We start from the raw sequence: 23266 nt of genomic DNA on the forward strand, positions 1-23266 counted from the left end.
GAGGAGTTTTCTCAGCCACTGCTCTATATACCAACCCCACCACTGGTTAGATCTCATTTGGCTTAATGTTTATGGCAAGCAGCAGAGAAAGGAGAAACTCATATCTTAGCTGTTTGTTGTACTAGGCTAAATCCCGCTGGCCAGCCAGAGCATGAACAATTACCTTTTGCTGCATCTAAAGAATTGCAATGTACTGTTTTGGAAAGTGGTGTGAGTAGTAATTTTACCCTCAATATGAAATAGGGACTGGGATTAGGATATGCCTTGGCTCCTAGTGATTGGAAAGCATTAGTTAAGATAGTTACTTCTGCTCAAAATACTGTGCTTTTACAAGAGTACTTTGACTTGGTCCATGTCCAGGCTGAAGATAATGTACAAAGAAACGTAAACATTGATTATGATGACCTTTTCGGAGTTGGACAATGGGCCATTCTGCAACAACCTCAATTACCTGCCATTGCCATTGCTCATATTAGAACACTTGTATGTAAAGCAAGGCATAAGATTCCTGACACCTGAGATCCCTCTAAATCATTTGCAATAATCAGACAAGCTTTCGGGAAGCCTTTCATAAATTTTGTTGATCACTTAACTAAAGCAATAGAGTGATATTCTAACCAAACAATTCACATACGAAAATGCCAATCAAGATTGCAAAGAAGTAATGAAGTCTATTTATCATAGATAATACTTTGTAAGATAAAGATAAAGGCATGTCAGAATGTAGAGACTGAAACTCATAAAACCGCTTTGCTTCCCACTGTTTTAAAAACCCCTGATAAATTATATTATAATTGTAAGACCTGGTCATCTTCAAAAGGACTGTAAAGTTAAAAAGGGGCCTCAAAAATGCCCCAATCAGAAGTGCCCTGTATGTCAAAAAGGATTTCACTGGGCAAATCAATGTCAGTCTAAGACTGATATGTTGGGAGAATCCGTTTTTCCATCCTCCTCAAGATCCCATGATACAAATGTTCCCAGTCCAGACAAAATCCTCTCTTCCAGTTCAAACAGAACATTCTTCCTGAAATCCTTTCATACCACTAGAGGGAGCATTGCCATAGATTTCATTACTACTCGACTACGGTTGGAAGTTTCTGCAGCTCCCAGGACAGGAAATGTCTGTTAGTTTCTGGTAGCCACTAACATTGGATAGAGGGGGTGAAAGGCTCCTGAAGGCAGTGAGAAGACTTTACATCCTCTTTCCATACAGGGGTAGGAGGAATTTTAAAGATTTCCATCTTTACTGTTCACCCAAGGCTGTTGACTATGTCGGCTTTCGTTATACCTCTAGATGCCGAAATCAGTTCTAGGGCTTTCAGGTGAAAGCAAGCTAACAGGTAGCGAGGTTGATGTGGAGAGCATGGGTCGAAGGGTTAGAGAGTTTGCCGCTTGGCATCTCTGGTCTTTGAGTAAAAAGTTCCCTCTTTTGCCTCTTTGTAGGAGTTGAAGGACTTGGGACTGATCAAGGAAAAAGACATGACCACAAGGTGGCAGTAGCACATACAAGTTCAATTGGGCTTCTTCTGGGCAGATGGCTTGAGAGGGGAAGTCCCTCACAGCAGGAGCTGACCCAGAGGCTTACAAGCGAAGGGGAGAGGGACTGGGAGCTCCTGGGGACATGGGGATTAGAGAGAGCTATTACATGCCTAGGTGATGTCACTCAGCATTGCTGTGGGGAGTCTCTGGATTAGAAGGACCACAGCAGCTTGGGGCTTTATAACTGCAAAACCCTAGTTTAACCACAGGTAACAGCTATTGGGTGAGGCCCTATAGGTATGCAAAGCAGGTGGTCTCTAATGGCTCAAAATTTGCCTGTTTGGATTGCTTTTAAAATAACTGAATGTGTAAACATTTGAGTTTGGTGCTAGCAGGTTTGTGAGCTAATGGGTTTCAAATGGCAGTGAAAAAATAACAATCTCAGGGCCAATAGACAGAGGCCAACTTTAGCTCATTTATGATACTCTCTGAGCATGGTATCCAGCCGAGATGACACTGACTGGTCCCTAGACAGGTCCCTCACCTCTGCACTCATTTTCCAACGGCTATGTTTTTATTCAGTGTTACTTGAGGACACTCTGCCTGTTTGGGAAAAACCTAATGTATGAGAACCAGCCACCATAGATAGAAGGTGGCATGAGACCAAAGAAAGAAGGGTCCAAATCCAGGACTGCTCAAAGTGCAATTTATTAGGGACTCACAGACAGAAGTATGTCTTGGGCAGCAGCAAGTCCAGAGGACCCCTGTACCCTAAGACAGGAGAAAGAGGCTTATGTGCTAAGCTAGACAAAAGTGATCTTTACGCAAATAAAATGTACCTGGCCTTTCTCAAAAGCTCACAACATGTCAGGCCTCAGTTAAGAGACAGACTGGGTGTCAGTGGCGTGCATCAAATGCTGGGCTGATTATCTGAACAGCATTATTTATCCTATTAGGTCTGGAACATATGCCAGGGTCATCTGGGGGGGAAGATGGCTACCAAAATGGCTACTATCACATCAAGCTGGATCCCTACAGCGCCCTCCCTCTCACAGCCTCCCTGAGGAGTTCTGGCCTTTCCTTTACTAGGAGCTGAATTCAAGTGTCATGGACTGATAGTCTCCCCAGTCATCCTGATGCCCCTGGCTGCCCTGCTCACACCTCGCTCTTTGCCTTTTCTGCTAGGCCAGTTACTGTCAGCCCATGTCCACTGCTAGACAAGGAGCTATTTGGTGAAAAGAGCCAGCTGTGGACCAAGTTATCTTCCTGAAATTCACATGTTGAAGCCCTAACTCTCAATGTAGCTGTGTTGGAGTTGGGGCCTTTAGGGAGGTAAATGAGGCTTAACGAGGTTGGTAGGGCTGGCATCCTTGAAGAGGGAGTGACCTCCGAGCTTGCTTGCTGTCTGCATGCATGAAGAGGCCCTGTGAAGACAGCAGGAAGGCACAGGAGTCAAGAGGAGAGATCTTCCCAGAAACCAACCTTACTGTCACCTCGATCGTGGACTTCTGGCCTCCAGAACTGTGAGAAAATTAATGTCTTTTAAGTCACCTAGTTCTGGTGTTTTGTTATGCCAGCCTGAGCTGACTAATGTAGAGGCCTATCTTGCTCTCTTTTAAATTTGTCACGGCACCTAGAACAGCACCCAGCACACAGGAACACCATGATGAACGCATACTGCATTGAAGTGTATTTCTCAAATAAATGAAAGATGAGTCATCCTAGTGGGACCCCATAGCCAGCTCTACTCCATGTTCAGTGTAGAAGATAATCCCAGGACCAACAGGCCTCTCTGGGGACAACTGCCAAATCCAAAAAGCTCTAAAACAGGGCTGGGGATGTGCCTCAAGCGGTAGCGCGCTCGCCTGGTATGCGTGCGGCCCGGGTTCGATCCTCAGCACCACATACACACAAAGATGTTGTGTCTGCCCAAAATTAAAAAAAAAATAAAAAATAAATAAAAATTATAAAAAAAAAAAAGCTCTAAAACCAGAAAGTTCAAAGCCAAACCTCATTTAGCAGCAAAGCTTGACCTGAATTGGAGTAAAGCTACTTAAAATTACCTCACTAGATTTTACAATAGAACTACTAATATTTTTTATTACTGGGCACTACCCCGGCTCTGACTGGGATCTATATTATAAGATCTATGGCTTAGGCATCATACTACCTTTCAAAAATCCAGAAAATTCAGAATTCTAAAACTCATCCAGCCTAAAGGGATTTGGATAAAGAATTGTGTACCTGTGCTATTGAGGAGGCTAATCCCAACCCCACACCTGTCAACTTGAGGAAGACCATAGGAAACACTGATTTTCCAGTTTGTAAATAAATTGCAGTTGCTATTTGAACAGAATGGGAAATAAATTAATCTTAAACTGGGGAGGTGGTGATTGGAAATAAAACATGTTTATTGATATGCATGCTACAGATGCCAGAATTATTTTTGAGCAGTTTATTTCATCAGCCTACAAAATGTGCTGAGTACAATTTTCTAAGATGTAATGAAAAAGTACAATATTACCTTGGGAAATAACCACGGTGCAGTTTGAAGTCCAATTGGCTTTTTTTAAATCGCTCTTAACAGCTGGAGAAATCAATAACAAATGCAATTATAAGAAGAATTCCAACAATTATTCATTATGGTTAGCAGTCTTACTACCACAAATGATATGAATAAAATTAATTTGCTAAATTTACAAAGCATAGTATTTTTTCAGCAGAGCATTTCTAAAGTTTTTAGTAAGTAGTGCTATCTTGGTTGTGCTGAGTTTTCTGCTAGACTCCATGGAGCATAGAAAATGAAAATGACACAATTTCAAACCTTGAGGAATTTACAGACTCACTGTAGATTCAGACCTAAAGACAAGAAATAATTGAGAGCAATATAAAGCAATATATAACCAAATATTATGATTAATAGAGTTGAATGCATGGAACAGACTTACTACTGGGCTAAAAGGCTCCTGAATTTATGGTTTAAGCCTGGGTTTAAGGGAGGTGAAGGTTGGAAAGTGTGTCCTGAAGCTGCATTTGAATAGCAGCGCATCGTTTTGTTTAGATTTTATGTTCATTTAGAGTGATTGGAGGAGGACCTTGTGATGACTTGGAGGACAGTGGTACTATCCAAATGACACTTTGGAGCCCACTGCTGTTGCTTGAGCTATTTAGAAAAGGGAGGGGTTTATGATGACTGGGGTCCTCGAGGAAGGCTCTAGAAAAAGGTACAACTTGAGCTGGATTTATAGATTGTGGGGACTATCGGTGACCTAGAGAAGAAAGAGAACATCTGGAGTTGTCTGTTGCAGGCAGGTCATAGTAAGAAGTGGACTTGGCTCAGTTGGAAAATCTGTTTTGGGAGCAAGAGATTAGAACACCCAAGGCCAGAAAGACCCATTTTACAAATGACAAAAATGAAAATCTCCTAAGCCCTGTCAGGTGAAAAGAAAAGTAATTTATAAAATTTCAGTAGCTGCATGCCCCATCTGAGACACAATTCATGACCAGATTTCCTTTATCTTCCTTCTCACTGGGGACAGACTTGCTTGTTGTGTACACTACCAGAGGTAACCACATGGACTACAGACTCCAGGAAAAAGATGGTGCACAGGCAACAGGGGGCCACAGAGCCTTAGCAGCGAAGAGGGTTGGAACCTGAGTGTCCCGGTGACTGCCACAGTCAATCCGAGGCCAATTGAAAGATCAAAGACCTGAGGACCTCAGGGAGAAACCAACCTTGACTGTAAGGAAATTCAATTAGATGATACAGCACAGGGTTAACACTGAACAAATGCTAAATATCTAACAACTTCAGAAATATTAAAGACCATAAGACATGTCCTATCCTTCCAGGGAAATGTGTAACTTCCCAGAAGTGCTCAGTTTCTATTCCTAGTTAAGTTAGTTCTAAAATAAATAAATAGATAGATAGATATAGACAAATAAATCAATAAATGGCTTTTTTGCTTGAACATCCAACATCTTTCTAGTGCCATTATTATTACTTAGTGAAAGTTCACATGTGCTTGGTGTTTACGAGCATTTTTATTCTTACTTGGTCTTTCCCATAGAAGTGGGTACTTTAAAGGGATGAATTTATTGTTTTAATTGAGGTATGGCAGATACAGAGCAAAATGTATAACAGATACGGCTCAGTGGAGTTTGTTTGCTCCAGATCAGGATATGGAACCTTCCCTTATCCCAGAAGTTTCTCCATTGCCCTTCCAGTCACTGCCCCCTCAGTAATAACCACTATTCACTAGTTTCTAATGCCATCCACTAGTTTGCCAGCTCTTGAGCTTCTTATAAATAGAATCATACAGAGCACAGTCTTCTGTGTCCGATTTCATGGTGTCTGTATGATTCATCTTTATTGCTGCATATGCCGGTAGTTCTTTGTTAGTGCTGGATAGTATTTCATGGCATGAATGTACTGCAATTTATCCATTCTCTTGTAGGCAGGAATTTTTAGACAAAATTTACAAAGGAAGAAATCCAGGGCCAGAGTGATTAAGTCCCTGGCCTCATGTCAGGCAGCAAGGAAGGTCAGGATTTGAACATAGGTCATTTGGCTCCAAATTCAGTGGGGTTTTCTATGATACACTTTGAGGCAATGTTTTTGGAAACTTTAATTTTTAGGCTGTAGAGTTTTGAACTACATGATTTATCTTAAATCACTTGCAAAGAATAAAGAGTTTTGCTGAGAGCCAATGCCGCAGTCTGGCTGGGCACAAATCACGAGCCACTGAAGCAGGAACAAACTTTATTTTTAAACTGCAGGAAAACACTTCACACAGCTCCCGGGGAATCCTCCCGAACGCCACGAGGCTTCTCCAGGAAAAACCCCCAGCCGGAAATATCTCTCTCGGAAATCCCTCCTCCTGCACTTCCCCAACCAATGGGAACTCTCGGGGAATCCCCGGAAATCCCCACGAGAACTCCAAAATAGTGCGAGAACTCAAAAGTTGCGGCAGAGGCGGATAGTAATGCCTCGCCTGTCAATCAATACTGTTGGCAAAATGCCAGGGGCCATACAGACTCGGCCGTGGCTCTCAGCAGAGTTTAATAAAAAAAAAGCAAAAGGGAAAATTAAAAAGCCCATTTTATTAGGAATCCTCATGTTAAAATGTAGCTATTAAAAACGAATACCGTGTCCATGGAAGGCTTTCAATAAATGCTTAATGATTCTAATCCACATGGAAGAGGAGGAGGTAGAGAAAGGAAGGAAGGAAAGTCCTGGGGTAATGGATGCCGCTGTCCGGCTGCAGCAAAATAACCGGGGGGTGACGAACAACTTGTGTACCTTGATACAGCAGGAGAGGGAGCCGTTTATTGCAGGACAGGAGCAGTATTTATACATTCCACACAGCTTATCTAATTAGCATAAGCTAGATACATCAGTCAACCAATAAGGAATCTCCACACTTAATGGCTCGCTTTTGTTACTTCTCAAACCACTCCCTCGGGCATTTTGCCAGGCACCATCCAGACTTGTTTACAGACTCTAACATTTTCCAGGCGCCATCCTGACTTGTTTACAGACTCTAACAAATGGATTCAGTTCCTTAACTTTACCTATATAGCTACAGTCCAAGCAAGGTGGGGAAAAGTATCACTGGTTCCTTGCAATGTCTGTCTGTGGCTGACTGGTTGGAAAATGTGCGCGCCTGTGTGAACTAGCACACCGCTGATGGCGCCCTGATGTGGATGCAGACATACACCTCTCCTTGGAAGAGGAGACCTTCTGCTTCCTACTTCAGGACCCTTGTTTCCAGGGCATCTCTCTCTCTGGAAGCAACTGTGGTCACTGGCCTCTTTTCTCAAAGGGCCAAAGTACAGTCTTGCTGCTGCCCGTGGAAACAGCCAGGGTCTGACACCTGACAAAGAGGTGTGAGAGGCCTGAGGCAGCTCAGTGTGATTTGCAGAAAACAAAACCAGGGAGGTAAAATAGAGCCAGATGAGGATTTAGGGCAATTACACAAGACAACAAATCATTTCATGGTAAAAGCTGCAAATCAAATTTCAAGTCTGGGGCCAAGAACTGGAGAAATTTATGTGCAGTAAAAAGGCAAGGAGGAAGTTTGTCAGCTTGGACGGGACTTCCCAACAGTGTGTGCTAAATACAGGCATCTGTGCTGTTGGCGAGATGGGAGGCTTCTCCTTTACTTTGCAGAGAAATGTCCTCTTCTGCAAGAGGGGTCCTCAAAGCCACCCATGTTATAATGTTGGGAGGATCGCCTTCAGAATCCTTCATGACCCAACCTTCATGACATTGATCTCTCTTCCCAGTGTGGTACCCTAAAGCCATTCTCAGCTGCCAGTGGGCAGTGTCCTCTCTCCCAACCCCCTCCCCTAGACAGATATCTCTCATGCCCTCTTTTTTTCCCCCCTAAAGCCAGTTTTCCCTCTCTTTTCTGACCCCAAACTAGCCTGTCTTGGTCATGTGTACAATAACACCTCCCAACCAGAAAATGTTCTGTCAAATTAATCTCTGGTGGTTTGGCCAATACCTCCATGGACCAATGTCCTAGGGCTTTATCCTACCAGGTGATTCCTATTGATGGACATATAGGGGGTATCCACGTTTTTGTTATTTCAAATTATGCTGCTGGAAATGAGCTCACCATTTGTCTATATATACTTATGAGCATACCAGGAAAGTAAGCTCCTAAAGTAGAATTTCTGAGTAAAAGAGAAAATGCATTTCAATTTCTGACAGTTATTGCCAAGTTCCCAGCAATATTCTAGTCCATATTGCTAATTAACTTCAGAAGAATAGGAGCCGATTGACGGCTAAGGGATTAGTTACGGGAAGACAAAACTTGACTCCGTTGTGTTTCTTTAAAAATTTTTATGTAGGTTTCAAGTTATACTTTAAATGTCAGAATATTTGTTTGATACATCTGAAGGGATTAAAAGACCCAAAATGTCTGCAGATGTGTCAGTAGTGATTATAGCTTGACTGTTGCTATGGAATCTTAATGTCTCAAGGTATCTGTTGGAGTTTCTGAGATAGTTGGTACACACCTGTAATCCTAGCTACTAGGAGGATGAGGGAGGGGGAGCACAAGTTCAAGGCCAGTCTGAACAACTTTGAGAGACCCTGTCTCAAAATAAGAAAAGATTAAAAATATAAAAGATAAGAAAAGGGGGCTAGGGTTGTGACTTAGTGGTGGAGCACTCGCCTAGCATGCATGAGGCACTGGGTTCGATCCTCAGCACCACATAAAAATAAAGGTATTGTGTCCACCTACAACTAAAAAATTATATTTAAAAAAGAAAAGAAAAGGGCTAGGGGTGTACCTCAGTGGTAGAGTGCCCCTAGGTTCAATCCCCAGTACTGAAAAAAAAAGTAAGTTCCTAGTCTAGCACACTCTTTTATTTGATCTCCAGGATATATGGAGAGTGCTTGATTGCCCCATCAACATTCCCAGCTTGGAATGTTCTAGAAAACACATCATACCATTTCTTACCTCCTAGTCAAAGCAAGCAGCATCCTGTTCATAAAAATTTGTATCTAGGGCTGGGGATGTAGCTCAGAGGTAGAGCACTTGCCTAGCATGCACAAGGCCCTACGTTCCATTTCCAGTACTGTGGGAAAATAACCCCAAAAGTGTGTGTCTTCAAATATAAAACAAATAAGTTTTATATTTAAGTCAAGTTTTTGTGGTGCAATAGGGACAGTTCACAGTGCTGTCTTATTGGGTCACTGGACAGTGATAAAGAACCCCTGACCCATAGCTAAGCAGGTCCCCTAGGGGAGAGCAGGAAGTGGGAAGTTTCCAACAGCGGTTCTCAGGCCTCCTGAAAGGTGCTCAAATCACAGCATCAGGAATCTGAAGGAAGAAATAAGGAAGTTCAGGCATCACAGAGAAGCTACTGAAACTCCTGGGATGAAGTCACCAATCCTGGGCTTAGAGATGGGATCACAGGCCAAAGTCAGAGTGAGATGAGAAGGCCAAGCCTGGTTCCAGGAAGCTAGACAGGCCCTAGGGAATTGGGTAGAGATGAAGGCACTGGGGGAAGAGAAGGTTTGGTTACTGTTACCAGACTGGCCCAGACCTGGCTGTAAGGAATAACAATGACTGGGATTAGGGAGAAGCTCAAGGGAAGATGAGCAGCCAGGCTGAGATGAACCACGTGTTGACTTTGGTCTTAAAACTCATGACTGCTCCTGGGGCTGGGTTTGCCTGTGGGTGTTTCCTGAGGTTTGGGGAATAGGGAGCCAGGAGCTGGACAATGACTTCTCTGACCACTTGTGGAGTCAATGTTAAGACCAGCTTGAACTGGGCATGGTGGTGCATGTCTGTAATCCTGTGCTCAAGGCCAAGGCAAGGATATTGCAAATTTGTGGCCCACCCTGGGCAACCTGAAGAGACTCCGTCTCAAAATTTAAAAAACAGAAAAAAGGTTGAGGCTGTAGCTCAGTGGAAGAGTGCCCCTGGGTTCAATCGCCATTACCAAAGCCAAAGCAAAGCAATACAAAACAAACCCCAAACAAGACCAATTTAAGCAGGAATGGCCAACACTTGAATCCAAAGACAACTTATGTGTGTGAGAATTTTACAGCCTAATTTATGGAGTAGCACATGTTGAAATAGAAGTAAACCATAAACTTTTAGCTAGAGTACAAAAATGAAATCCCAAATGATATGCCTCCCCACACTCCAAGGCTGCTAAGGCTGGGGACGCGAACATTATTGGAGACAGCAGCAGGTGGCTACTTATAGGCGGTTCTGGAGGGAAGGAACAGACCTTCACTGTGACAGCTCTCGCACTGGAGTGGGGGCAGGGGGAGGGAACTGCCTGTCACTTTTTGTCTCCAGGCTGAGCAAATTCCTGGCTCTATAAAAGTCTACTGAGTAACTAAGTGAAGGAAGAAAGACTTGGTCTTATAGAGGATATGTGTTAGCTTTTTTTTTTTTTTTTTTTTTTTTTTTGTTGCTATGACAAAATACTTAAGAAGAACAAGTAAAAGGAGGAAAGCTTTCTTTTGGCCCAGTGTCAAGGTCTTGGTCCATGGTTGGCTGGCTCCATTGCTATGAACCTGTGATGAAGCAGAGCATCATGGTGGAGAGGACATAGTGGAGCAGAAATGCTCACCTCAGGACAACCAGAAGGCAGAGAGTGGGTCAGAAAGGAAGGATCTGGGGACAAGATACAGTCCCCAAGGGCATAACCCCGTGACCTATTCCCACCTCCTATGTTGCCATCACTTCCCCCCAAATGCTATGACATTATGAATCTGTCAATGGATTAGTCCACTGATGAGGTTAGAATCCTCATGATTCAACTGTTACCCAAAAGCCACACCTCTGCACATTGCTGCCCTTCGGACTAAGCCTTCGACACTTGAGCCTTTGGGAGCCATTTCAGATCCCAACCATAACAGGATAGCAGCTCCAGCCCCATGTTTTGGTCTTAGTTCAACAGAACTGCCACTGGACAAGAGCACACTCAGCTGTTACCATTGTGGGTTGAACTGTCTCCCCCAAAAGAAGAGTTGAAGTCCTAACCCCCAGTACCTCAGAATATGACCTAATTTGGAAATAGGATCATTGCAGATCTAAATAGTTAGATGAGGCCATAACGATTAGGGAGATCCCTGGATCCAATATGAGAGATCCAATAAAAGAGAAGAGACACAAGACATATGGTGACAGGCAGACACTGAAGTGCTGCATCTTCAAGCCAAGGACCCCTAGGCATTGCTGGCAGAATACCAGAAGCTGCCAGAGGCAAGAAAGGATGCCTTCTGCATGTTCCCAAGGGAGCAGAGCCCTGACACTGATGCCTTAATGTTGGGGCTTCTGGCCTCTGGAACTGCAAGAACAAATTTCTGTGGTTTTAAGCAACCTGGTTTGAGGTTTTTATTATGGCAGCCCTTGAAGACCAATATGTCACCCACATTACCCCTCATCCTGGGAAGAACTAGACTTGAGTGGAGAAGTCCCTAAAATTTTGAGAATAAAACAGCTTAAATTTTTGAAAAGGAAGGGAAAATAACAACCAAATATATAATATGCTAGACGGTGATAACAGCATAAGGAAAATGATTTTAAATGAGATAGGTAGTGAAGGCCTTACTCACTCTGGGATGTCTGAGGAGTGAAGGACATCTCACCATTGAGACAGTAAGGAGACCATGGGGCCAGAGCAGAGGAAGAGGCAGAGGAGGAGCCAGGACCATTTTGGTTTGAAATGGAGAGGCCCTCAGAGCATTTGTAAATGCTAGGGAGCAGGATGAAGACATGCTGGTTGTATTAGTCTGTCTTGTGTCACTATAACAGAATACCTATTGCTAGGTATTTTATGAAGAAAAGAGGTTTATTTAACTCACAAGTGGGGAGGCTCAAAGTCCACAATTGGGCAGCTCCATCTCCATGGGCTCTGGTGAGGGCCTCCTTGGTTGTGTTACAACATGGCAGAGAAACAGAAAGAGAACTGGCCAATGTGCAGAAGAGACCAAGCACGCAGAGTGGCCTTGTTTTATAATTCACTTCCAGAGCAAGCATCAGTCAAGGGTAGTGCCCTTATAAAACTAGGCCTTCTACTAGCTCCCACCACTAAGACCACCTCAATACCACCATACGGGGGACCAGGTTTCCAGCACATGAACCTTTGGAGGAGCACACTGAAACCATAACCAAACCATAGCAGTGGCCAACAAGATGTTTGGAGTTATGAAGCATTCTGGGGCTAAGGGCAGGAGACTATAGGACAAGGGCAAGGATCACATCTGATGAACACTCAGTCTGGAGAGAATGACAACTTATAACCAGGCAAGTACAAGAAGGAGATGCTGTAATGAGAATCTCAGGCATTGAAATGAAAACAGCATTGTGTGATACCTTGTCTGATAACTTCTTAATGCGTTTTCCTTTTATGGGTGTTCATATGTTAATAATGGACACCTGAAAATACAAATCACCACTGAAAATGAAGGCATTGTTTTCCCAGGACAGATGGAGTCACTCCTCATAAGCTCCAAGCAGTGATAAATGGTGTTTCTGCAAAGCTGGGGCACTAAAATGCTAATTTGAATTGTGCAAAATTTGAATGTGCAATGTAGTTGCTACACTTTGACACAAGTGCAACCTGACAACATTCTGTAAATAGCTCTTGTTAAATGGCAGAATCAAAAAAAGGAGGAGGCTTTATTCTTTTCTTTTTTCTGGACTCGTTTCTTTCAGCCTGCAGACCCTCAGCCGAAGAGGGCAGACTGGTAATAAACCACAGGGGCAGAAACCTGTCCTCTGGGATTGATCTTCATGTACACGATCACGTAGGAGTTTCTTACTCCAGGCAGTGGGTCCATGCAACTAACATTTTTGGAGCATCGACCTTGAGAAAGACACTTTTCCATGGTCTGGGAGTTCAACAGTGAACAGAAACCATCTCTGCTTTCACAGAGCTTATGTTTTAATTGGTAGAAGGGGTAGACAGGAAGTAAGATGAAATAAGCAAAATCATTTCAGAACGTGAAGGGATATAATGAAAGAGGAATGGAGAAGATGCAGAACAAAGTGATTGGAGCAGATCTTTCCAAATAGGTGCTATTTGATTAGGCTAGAAGCATGAGAACCAATAGCTTTGGTGGCCATGAGGTCAGGATTAGGATAAGGTTAGTGGGGCACTAGCCCCAGTGCAAAATTTAAGGGGCACCAGAAAACCACATTAAGATTAATCATAATGGATGGAATTAGAGAAGATAATGCTAAGTGAAGTTAGGCAATCTCAAATAACCAAATGTCAAATGTTTTCTTGAATGTAAGGACACTGATTCATAGTGGGGTAGGGAGAGGGAGCATGGGAGGAATAGATGAACTCTAGATAGGGCAGAGGGGTGGGAGGGGAAGGGAGGGAGCATGGGGTTAGAAATGATGGTGGAACGTGATGATCGTTTTTATCCAAAGTACATGTATGAAGACACGAATTGGTGTGAATATACTTTGTATACAACCAGAGATATGAAAACTTGTGCTCTATATATGTAATAAGAATTGTAATACATTCTATTATCATATATAAATAAAAAATAAAAAAGATTAATAATATTTTAATAAATCAAAATTAATGCAAAAAATCCATGAGGAATGAAATATAATAATCCCCACCTTATCTGCATTTTTACTCTCTGAGGATTCAGTCACCTATAGTCAACTATGGTACAAAAACACTAAGTAGATAATTTCAGAAATAAATAAATGTGATGTGTGACTTGAGGCTTTAGATTGCACATTGTTCTGATTAGCATAGTGAAATCTCATGCAGTCCTGTTCTGTCCCACTTGGGATATAAAGCATCCCTTTGTCCAGTGTATCCATGCTGTATACGCTACCCACGTTAGACCCTGAGGCTGAAGGAAAACTATGTCCCCACAATATCTCTGAATGTATTTGTTTAGTGGTGAACTTTTTTTCCAGAAGTAGGTTTTGAAAAATAAAAAAATAAATAAAAAATTCCCCCAGCAGGACTGGGGAACCCAGGACCTTATACCTTCTAGGTGAGTACTCTGCTACCAAGCTCCATCCCCTGTTGGATTTTGAAAATGTTATTGATGAGCTTGCTTCATTAAAGCCAGTAAAATTATGTGTTTTTAGTTTTTGGAGTTATAGAGGAAGGGTTAACTCAGCTGGCTTGAGGTGTTCAAACCCTGCACATTTCAAAGAAAGGATTGGCCCTGGAGGCTTCTGGGAGATGACCTATGAACCCCTGAACCCTGACTGATGAGATTGTCTTTGAATTCCTAGGGCCTCAGGCTACTCCAGATAGTTTATGCCAACATGGTGATTTTTGGTGTCTGTTTTTTTGTTCACCTGGGCCCCTGGGCCACACTCTATCATTTTCATTTCTGGGTGTGCGAGAAGTGGGGACCATCAACTGAAAAACCTAGAGGCATGGGTGAGCTTCCCTGCTTGCTAATACTTCATATATGTTGTCACACATCATTGCTGGGGGAAATGAGTACCCTCCCTGAGACCTCATCGGTGAAGGACAATGGAATCTTCTTGCCTGGACTCTGCCGTGAGCTCCGTTTTCCTTTGCTGACTGTGATTCATATCCTTTCAATGTAATAAACAAGAACTATGATTATAACAGCTTTTCTAATTTCTTTGAGTCTTTCTAGCAAATCCTCAAACCTGAAGGTAGTCTTGGGGACTCCTCCTACAAATACAAATAAAATATTTACACTTAAAATAATGTGAGTTTTAATAATCCACTTTAAAACTTTTCAACGAGTTTAAAGTTCTGGAAAAATTTAACCCTTTAAAAAGACACATAAAATGTGTATAGGGGCACACATTTTTGTGTGTATATAAGTATATTTATATTTATAATATATACATCAATCTGGTGTATATCAGTCTGATATATATCAATCAATGATATATATTTATGTATACACACACACACATATCATTGTGTGAAATGTGATGTGTGACTTGAGGTGTTAGTAATTAAAATTAAATGGAAGCTGGGCATGGTGGCGCCAGCCTATAATCCCAGTGGCTTGGGAGGCTGAGGCAGGAAGATTTCAAGTTCAAAGTCAGCATCAGCAATTTAGTGAGACCCAGTCTCAAAATAAAAGTTAAAAAGTGCTGGGAATATAGCTTAGTAGTTAGGTGCCCTTAGATTCAATTCCCTGTAATTAATTAAAAATTAAATGAATAAAAGAAGTTGTGATCATCCTGCTCATGACCACCAAATGAATCATGAATAACCAGTGAATTTAAACTGATGAAATAGATGTAGCTTTTGAATCTATTATTATTAAATGAATTATGACATATGGAAAGACACAAAGATGTCCTGTTTATATTATGACAAAGCTCACTCACAACACCTTCCTTGAACATATTGAACTTATTCTCACCTCAAATAAAAGTTGTTGAACTTGGTGGCCACTTCCTTGAAATGTTTTTCCTCTGATATTGCCAGGATGAGCCATTTACCTCAGGCCCAAAATTTAAGGGGCCACCAAAAAAAAAATCAGTAGTTAAGACAATATTTTAATACAATAGTAAAAAAGGTCAATGATAAATGAAATAATCAAAATTTTAAATAAAGACAGTATTCAAAAGTGCTATGCTGAGCTATATAGGAGCCCGAGGAAAAAGTAAAAATATCTGACCCTAAATACAGTGGCCACAGGGTTTAAAGAGGCAGAATTGAAAGCAAAGGCAGAGGGTGGGTACAGATGCTAGAGTCACTGCAGGTAGTCCGATGAGGTAGGATCCCAGCTGTAGAAATTTAAGGTGTGGAGTTGCTCAGGGTGTAGAGCTGTTCATGTGGAGGGTTCAGACGGCAGGTAGTTTTGAAGTGGGCCACATCAAGCAGGGAGATGGAGCCAAGCTGAAGCCCCAGCAACACCATCATGATAAGGGGTCTGGTAAGACAATGGGGAAAGTAGATGGGGGAGAGGAGAGAGGGAGAGGAGAGAGAAAGGGGGGTAAGGGGGAAGGAAATAGACCAAATTATGCCATGTGGAGGTATGAATTTAACACAATGAAGCCTACTGTTATGTATAATTATAATTTACACACACACACACACACACAAATTATGGGCAGGTGTGCATCCTGTGCCATGTCTTAGGTGCCCCTCCTTTTGTGTTTCAGGAGAAGGGGTTCCATTATTCATTGGTCTAGTGTGTTTGATCAGCTCTGGGGCCTAGTTTCTCTGATATGGGTTTAATATACCCATGCATCCAAAAGCCTCTGATTCAATTCAGTAAGTTCACAGGTGGTAATTTTTTATTAGCATGATTATTTTTCAGTTTATGAATGCATTATGATTGCATTGTGCAGCTGGTTTAATGGTTCCATTTTGATTTATTATTTGGTCATATGGGATGAAGGGTAAACTTTATGGTTAAGGTGCGTAGGGAAGGATTGTGAGTGAAAGTCTGTGCTCCTCAAACAGGCTTCTTGAGCCCCTATCACCTGCCTAGCTCTTTCCAGAAATGCTCAGGCCAAGAGCTGTAGCACCACCAACCAGCCATAGGGGTTTTGGAAAATCCCACCTTTTCTCTGAGCTTCAGTTTTCTCATCTGTAAAATGAAAAAGTTGGTCCTTCCAGTTAAGACTTTCAAAGATCAAGGAATTATGAAAGATTGAAAATGAGAGATGCCAGGCTTGGTGGCATAAGCCTGTGATCCCAGCAACTTGGGAGGCTGAGGCAGGAGAACTTCAAGTTCAAGGCCAGTCTGGGCAACTTAGAAAGATCAAGTCTCAATCAACCCATCGATTTTAAAAAAATAAAAAGTAAAAAAACAAGAGAGAAAAAGCAAAAATAAAACTTGCTGTTGAGAAAAGTGTCCAGAAGAGGGCGCAAGATACTGGGGATAAAATACAATGTAGCATTTATGGTCCTCTGGAAAGGAGTCCTGCAATCTCTTCTTACTTGACAGCAAGTGACAAGGAGAGGGATAGTTTGCTGGAGGACTTCCATGGGAATGGTAGACTGTGGGCATACGGACTGTATCATTTACATTTCCCTCTGATCCAATTCATGTCATTTTTTCCCTCCCTTCCCTTTTTCTACTTTTGGAGGACAGTACAGTTATTTATACTATTGCTCTTAAACTCTGTGAATAGCCTCTATAAATGGAGATTCCGAAGATTCTGGGAAACTGTAAAATATACCCTTTTCCCGTTTTCTTACCCCAAGAAAAGAATCCAAACTGACCCTTTTGCAGCGCAGCGAGGATGCCTGGCAGGAGGAAAGCTGCTCATTCCATTTGGGATTAGAGGCAAGCTTTATGTGACCCTACCCCCACCCCAAGGGAGCATGTGGCTTCTAGTCTCCCTGAGCTGTGAGGGACTGATATCAGACCTGCAGAGGGAGCAAGCTTGGAGGTAGGAGTTTTCTTCCCTTGAGGCTATCAATCCAGTATTTGTGACAATAGCTTTAAACTTTTCTTTGGTGTCTTAAGCCACCAGGCCACAACCACTGATGCCCAGCAGTAGTACCGTCTGCCTTTCCACCCAGCAGCAGGATCTATAGCATCCTTGATGGTGCCAATTCAGCCTCTGCTTGAATTCCTTCTGGGACAGCAAGCTTACTTCTCCATGAGAGTCGTTTCTCTCAAGAAACTGTTCTTATTCGCATGTTGTACTCCTTCTTCCACTATCTGTCACCCTGCGACTTTCTTCCCATGGTCTGGGTCTGGTCTATTAAGGAGAACCAGCTTGATCACTTTTATATTGCAGATTTTTCCAGTATTTAGAAACAGTTATGATGCCCCATCCCCCTTGTTGGGGACCCCCAGCTCTCACCACTCCTCAGTCTACTGTCTTGTTTTTCCCACATCAGACAACCCCAATGACCTCCCACCATGTTCACAAGTCTGGCTTCATGTTCCCCAATACCCACCTCAACCTGTGCAAGAATGCTCCTGCAGAAAGAAGTCCAGGTTGGGCATTGGGTCAGACAAATAGTAACAGAGGTCAGAGGGTAAACCCTTTCAAGCTGAGTGTGGACCCAGAACAGGCAAAGGAGAAGTCCACGTGGCTCCAAGACAGCCTCAGAGACAAGTGCAGAATAAACATTTTGGCAAACTCAAAATGTTCCACAGTGTCAAGGTTGTGAACATCATGTTAAATCCTGAATTCCTAATAAGATCCTGATCTGGGGCTGTAGAGGTGACCGACCTCTACCTAGTGACCTTCACACTGTCTTGCTTTCATACTTCCAAAAGGAATTTTGAAAAACTACACATTCACACATTTTTAAGTTAATACCTAGATTTTCAAAAAATAACTTTCAGTAGTTAGAAAAGACGTAATTTCTGGCATTAGGCACTTAAAATATTACTGTTTTAAATGGACTCAGGGGACTCCAACTGTCATAGCAATTGCATACCCTCCAATGCTTATTAAAAACACACAATCAAGTCCTTTAAATTATTCATTTTTTTCTCCTTGAGATTAAAATTCTATTCCACTTGCCCCCTGAATTTTAGCCTATACTTTTGTGCTACAAACTCATTTAGTAGCCACCTATAAAGCTTATCTATAACAAAAATATGTATCTAAATATATTTTTAAAATTTCCAGTTGTCTATTAAATTATTCTGAATTAAATTAGCATCACAAATGTTATTATTGCACAACTTCGAAAATTTATTCCTATTTTGGACATGGACATAAGTGCTGAGAAATCATGTTTGCATAAATAAATAGATGGGAAGGGAAATTTTGTTAGAACAGTGTCCTTTAATTCTTTGAATTCTTTCTGAGTTGCCAAAAATCACATAGTGATCCATCAAAAGATTATTTTTAATACCCAGTCAGCTGACCACTGGATTAGGTCCTCCTTCAATTTTGCTGATAGCACAGAACTGGAAACCACCTGACTTGCAAAAGAATGCATGGCCCCTTCCTTAGAATCACTAGCTTTCTCAGCATCACATTGCTCACTGTTCTTTTGTTTGGTGTCCTGGAAGCTTTGACTCCCCAAGTCAAGCACTGCTCCCCCCACCCCCCCACCCCCAGTTCGGAGGCATCCAGAGCCTCCCCTTCTGCAAACTGAAGGAAGGAAAAGTGGGAACAAAAATCTGAAAATGACCCTTCCTAACTGCAGGCCTGGATGTTGTTGTCTGCAAATCAGTGTTTAGGAAGAATGCTGCATGCAGAGATTCAGGATCTGGAAATTGATTCCCTTCCCGGAGGATCACAAGCCTCGGTTTGAAGATGGCTGATTTAACAAGTAGGAGCATTTGGAAACCAAACTGCCATGATGTGGAGGAGAGAGATTGCTCAAATGAAGTTCTTATCAGTGAGCCGATCATCACAGAACACCTTTTGTATGTGATAGTATTAGGCAGGTATTGCGGCATAATGAGGTCCCCTCCATCTTAGTGGTTTAAAACAGCACATATTTAATATCGTACAGTTTCTGTGGGTCAATGAACATACTATCTCATAGTTTTTAAAATTTAGACAAAGCTTGCCGGATCCTCTGCTTCAGGGTGTATCACATGGCTGCAATCCAAGTGTCAGCTGGGGCTGTGGTATTTTCCAAACTGTCAGTTAGGGTCAAATCTGCTTCCAAGCTCACTCACATAGTTGTTGGGAAAAATCAGCTCCTTGGGGACTGCTGCACTGAGGTCACCTGTACTTCCTTGTCATGTGGTCCCCTGAGCATGGAGTCTTCATCAGAGCAAGCATATGAAAGGAGTCAGAGGTACAGCAAGACAAAAGTCAGTCTTTTATAGTCTAATCATGAAAATGACAGTTCATAACTTTGCTGTATTTTATTGTTGGAGGCCGATCACCAGGTCCAGTCCATATAAACAAAGAGAAGAGATCACATCAGGGTAGAAACTAGGAGGTAAGGAGTATTTGGAGCCAATTTAGAAGTAGCTTACCAGAGTGATTTTAATGACCACCTGTATGGGAAACAATTTCAACTATTATTTTTGTTTCTTATGATATAATTTCAACCATATTTCCATTTCTTGGTTACAAACCATAAGACTCAATGCAACACTCAAAATCTGTAGGAGAGATGGCCTAGGGTGACAGTGACATTAGAAGTTCCTTGACAGTTCCAGCTGCCTCACAGGATAGTGAAGTCTCCAGTCCCAGTGGTGTCCAATAAGAGGCTAGGTTGTCATACATTTGAGAGGCTGAGTGGTTTTTTATTTGTTTTCTTTGCAGTGCAGAGACTCAAAGTCAGGGTCTCTGACATAAGAGGCAAGTGTTCTACCACTGAGCTACATTACATCCTCAGCTCAGGCTGAACATTCTTGCATTGAACTAAATGACTTACACTCAAAACTATAATTTTTAGTCTGTGATCCATGCCCAAGTCCATTTCTTTTCTGTCTTCCCATGCTGATGAAATTGTCCCCCTCCTCACTTTTTTGGGGTGTGTGTGGTTCTGGGGATTGAACTCAGGGCCTTGTGAGGCAAACACTCCCTCCTCACTTTTAAAGAGTTTATATTTCAACTTCATGGCTCTTCATTCAGATCCAGGATTCATCCATTTACCCCTGGTTAAGGAAGGCTAGACCTCAAGAGAAATTTGGATTTATGGAGGAGACAGAATATGGAGTATGAGAGAAATGTCTAACAGATTATATTAGTGTTCAAAATATCTGCTGTCCTATTCTGAGTTGCTACTCTGGTCAGTACTCTATTCTGTACAGCATCATATATCCCTTCCCCAATGGGTTCATTAATAGCCTGGTGACTTGTATTGTCCATTGAGATCTAAATTGGATCCCCAAGCAGAAAATTTAAGACCTAATATTTGTTATATCCCTCTTTCCCCTGCCACAACACTGGTGACCTTCAAAATAGGTTCCCAGAGAAAAGGTGAGGTAGAGCAGAGCTATCTCCAACTCATGACAAAAGTGCAATATGAGCAAGAAATACAGTTTTTGTGGAAGGAACTAATACTTTGGGTTAGTTTGTTACTGCAGCATAACCCAATCCTGATTGATAAAGGTACCAACTTAAAAGTGCCTGAGAATCTGATCTCATCTGCAGTACACAGAATTATTACAGGGGAGCCCAGGTGGTGTGGGGGTGACAAGTAGTCCCAGAATCTTTTTTGTAGAAAAACAAATGGGGAGAGAAAAGTACAGTCCAGTGCTCAGCAGCAAAGACCTAGAAACTGTGTCCCTCTCAACCCTCCTCCTGCTCTCTGTGCTTGCTTGTCCCTCAACTAGGACAGTGATAGTGGATCCTCGCTGTGCTTTGTGTAGTTTTCCACAAACGTGTGTGCTATTTAAAAAGAGGAGGAAAGAGAGAAGGTATAGAATCTATTTGATGGGGAGAGAATATAAGAAAATTGTTTTAATCATCACATTATACTGATTTACAGTTTAGAAAACATGTTTATGCAAATACCAGACAATAAGAAGGGCTCTTCTTGGTTGAGTTCCTCCCCTTCCTCTTTCTTGGCTTATACTATTTTTTCTGTTTGGCAACCTCATTCTTTCCCCTCTCTTTTCTACCAACTATTGAGCAGTACTTCCTGTAGACCTGGCTCAAGATTTTTCTCAATTCACCCACTATTTTTTAATATCTACTTTGTGCAAGGCATTGTTCTAAGTGTGATACAAACACAGGTCTGGTGGGTCTCTGCCTTCAAGACCCTCCAAGCCTAGTGGTGAGGAGGGGAAAGGGACATTAATACATATCTAACATAGGGCACAGTAAAAGAACACTTTGAGAGGTGGAAATGAACACTTTGAAAGTTTAGGGTTCTTCCTCATTTACATATGATGGAACTTTCACTTGCCAGACATTCTCAACAGATGTTTTCTCTTTGAGCTCGAGTAAGGCTTCTATACCCAGGTGTTCCTACCAACTGGGATGCTTATTAAACATGCAGCTCACTGACCACACACCTGAACAATTGAATTAGCACCCCCTAACGTTTCCTTAATCTCCATGGGTGCTATAAAGTTCAAGAACCACTAGTATAAAAGTAGTGCCCAGACTCTAGAGACTCCCTGAACACTAGCTCTCTAACCTAGATTATTGCTCATCCCTCCTCTTTGAGCCTTACTTTGCTCATCTGTGAAATAGGGTTCATGTTCCTAACCTCTTTATAAGGTTTCTCTGAGGCTCCAACAAGATCACAGGAATAAAGTGCTTGGCATGTTTCCTGGAACAAAGTAACTTTTAAAATGCCATTATTATTATTCAAAGGAGGGAAAGACCACATCTGATTATAGGATTAGAAATTCACAAAACTCTGGCCAAGGCTTGTATTCCCCTCAGGGAGGTGATTCAGTTCAATCAACATGAACCAAGCTTTTAATTTGTGCCAGGTGTGATGGAAGCTAGTTGGAATGGGGGCGTGGAGAACTGGACTTTGGGTTGGCCTGAGATCCAAGTGGGATTGCTAGCATTGCTTTATCTTGCAGGTAAAAAGGTGGGTCTAGAGTAAGGTTAGAATTCAATTTGAGAGTCAGCACCACACTGAGGATGAACTGGGGAGCATGGATGAGGAAGAAGATAAGTTCTGGGACATGGAGCAAAGTTTTATTCAAAAACTAGGATGTGGAAGCAGGACTGGAAAAGGACATTGAGAAGGGGTGATGAGAGAGGCTGGGAAAACAACAGAGAAAGGAGGAAAATGATAGATGCCATGATGGGGCTGGGGGAGTCAACTGCCACCTCAGGCCTCACAGGGAGAAGGCAGTTCCAATAGAATGGGGCTGAGTGGGACCCAGGTAGGATGAAAGCAGCAACTTTTAACCTTAACTCCCATTAAAATCACCTGAGAGTTCTTCAGACTTTTTTTTTTTTTTTAACTCAGGGCAGCACCCCAGACAAGTTAAATCAGAATTTCTGGGAGTGGAAGCCACACATCTGTTTTGCAAAAGTGATTGTGATGAGAAGCAAATGTTGAGAACCCGTGAATTATGGAAGGACTGGGAGAGAGTGAGTGGAGGCAGCTGAGTAGGTGAAGCTGTTACTTCAAGAAGCTTAGCAGGAAAATAGAAGAGACAGAAGGGATGGGACTACTGATGAAGTGATCTGCTGAGTAAGAAGTGGGGATTAAGGAAAGGAGGCTTTCTTATTAGAGGCAAGAATAGCCTGGAAAGTCAGCTAGAACTTGGAGTATTGGCCCCACTGCCAGAGTTTCGGATTCAGTAGGTCTGCAATTTAACCCAGGGCCTCCTGCAAGCTAGTCAAGTGCTCTCCCACTGTGCTGTACCCCTAGTCCTAATTTGTATTTCCACAAAGATCCTAGGTTATGCTGATGGCTGGTGTGGGTATTGGGGCACACTTTAATAACTACTGAAACCCAGGGAAGCTAA

This window comes from Marmota marmota, unplaced genomic scaffold, assembly GCF_001458135.2.
Source record: "Marmota marmota marmota unplaced genomic scaffold, marMar, whole genome shotgun sequence".
Lineage (NCBI taxonomy): Eukaryota > Metazoa > Chordata > Mammalia > Rodentia > Sciuridae > Marmota > Marmota marmota.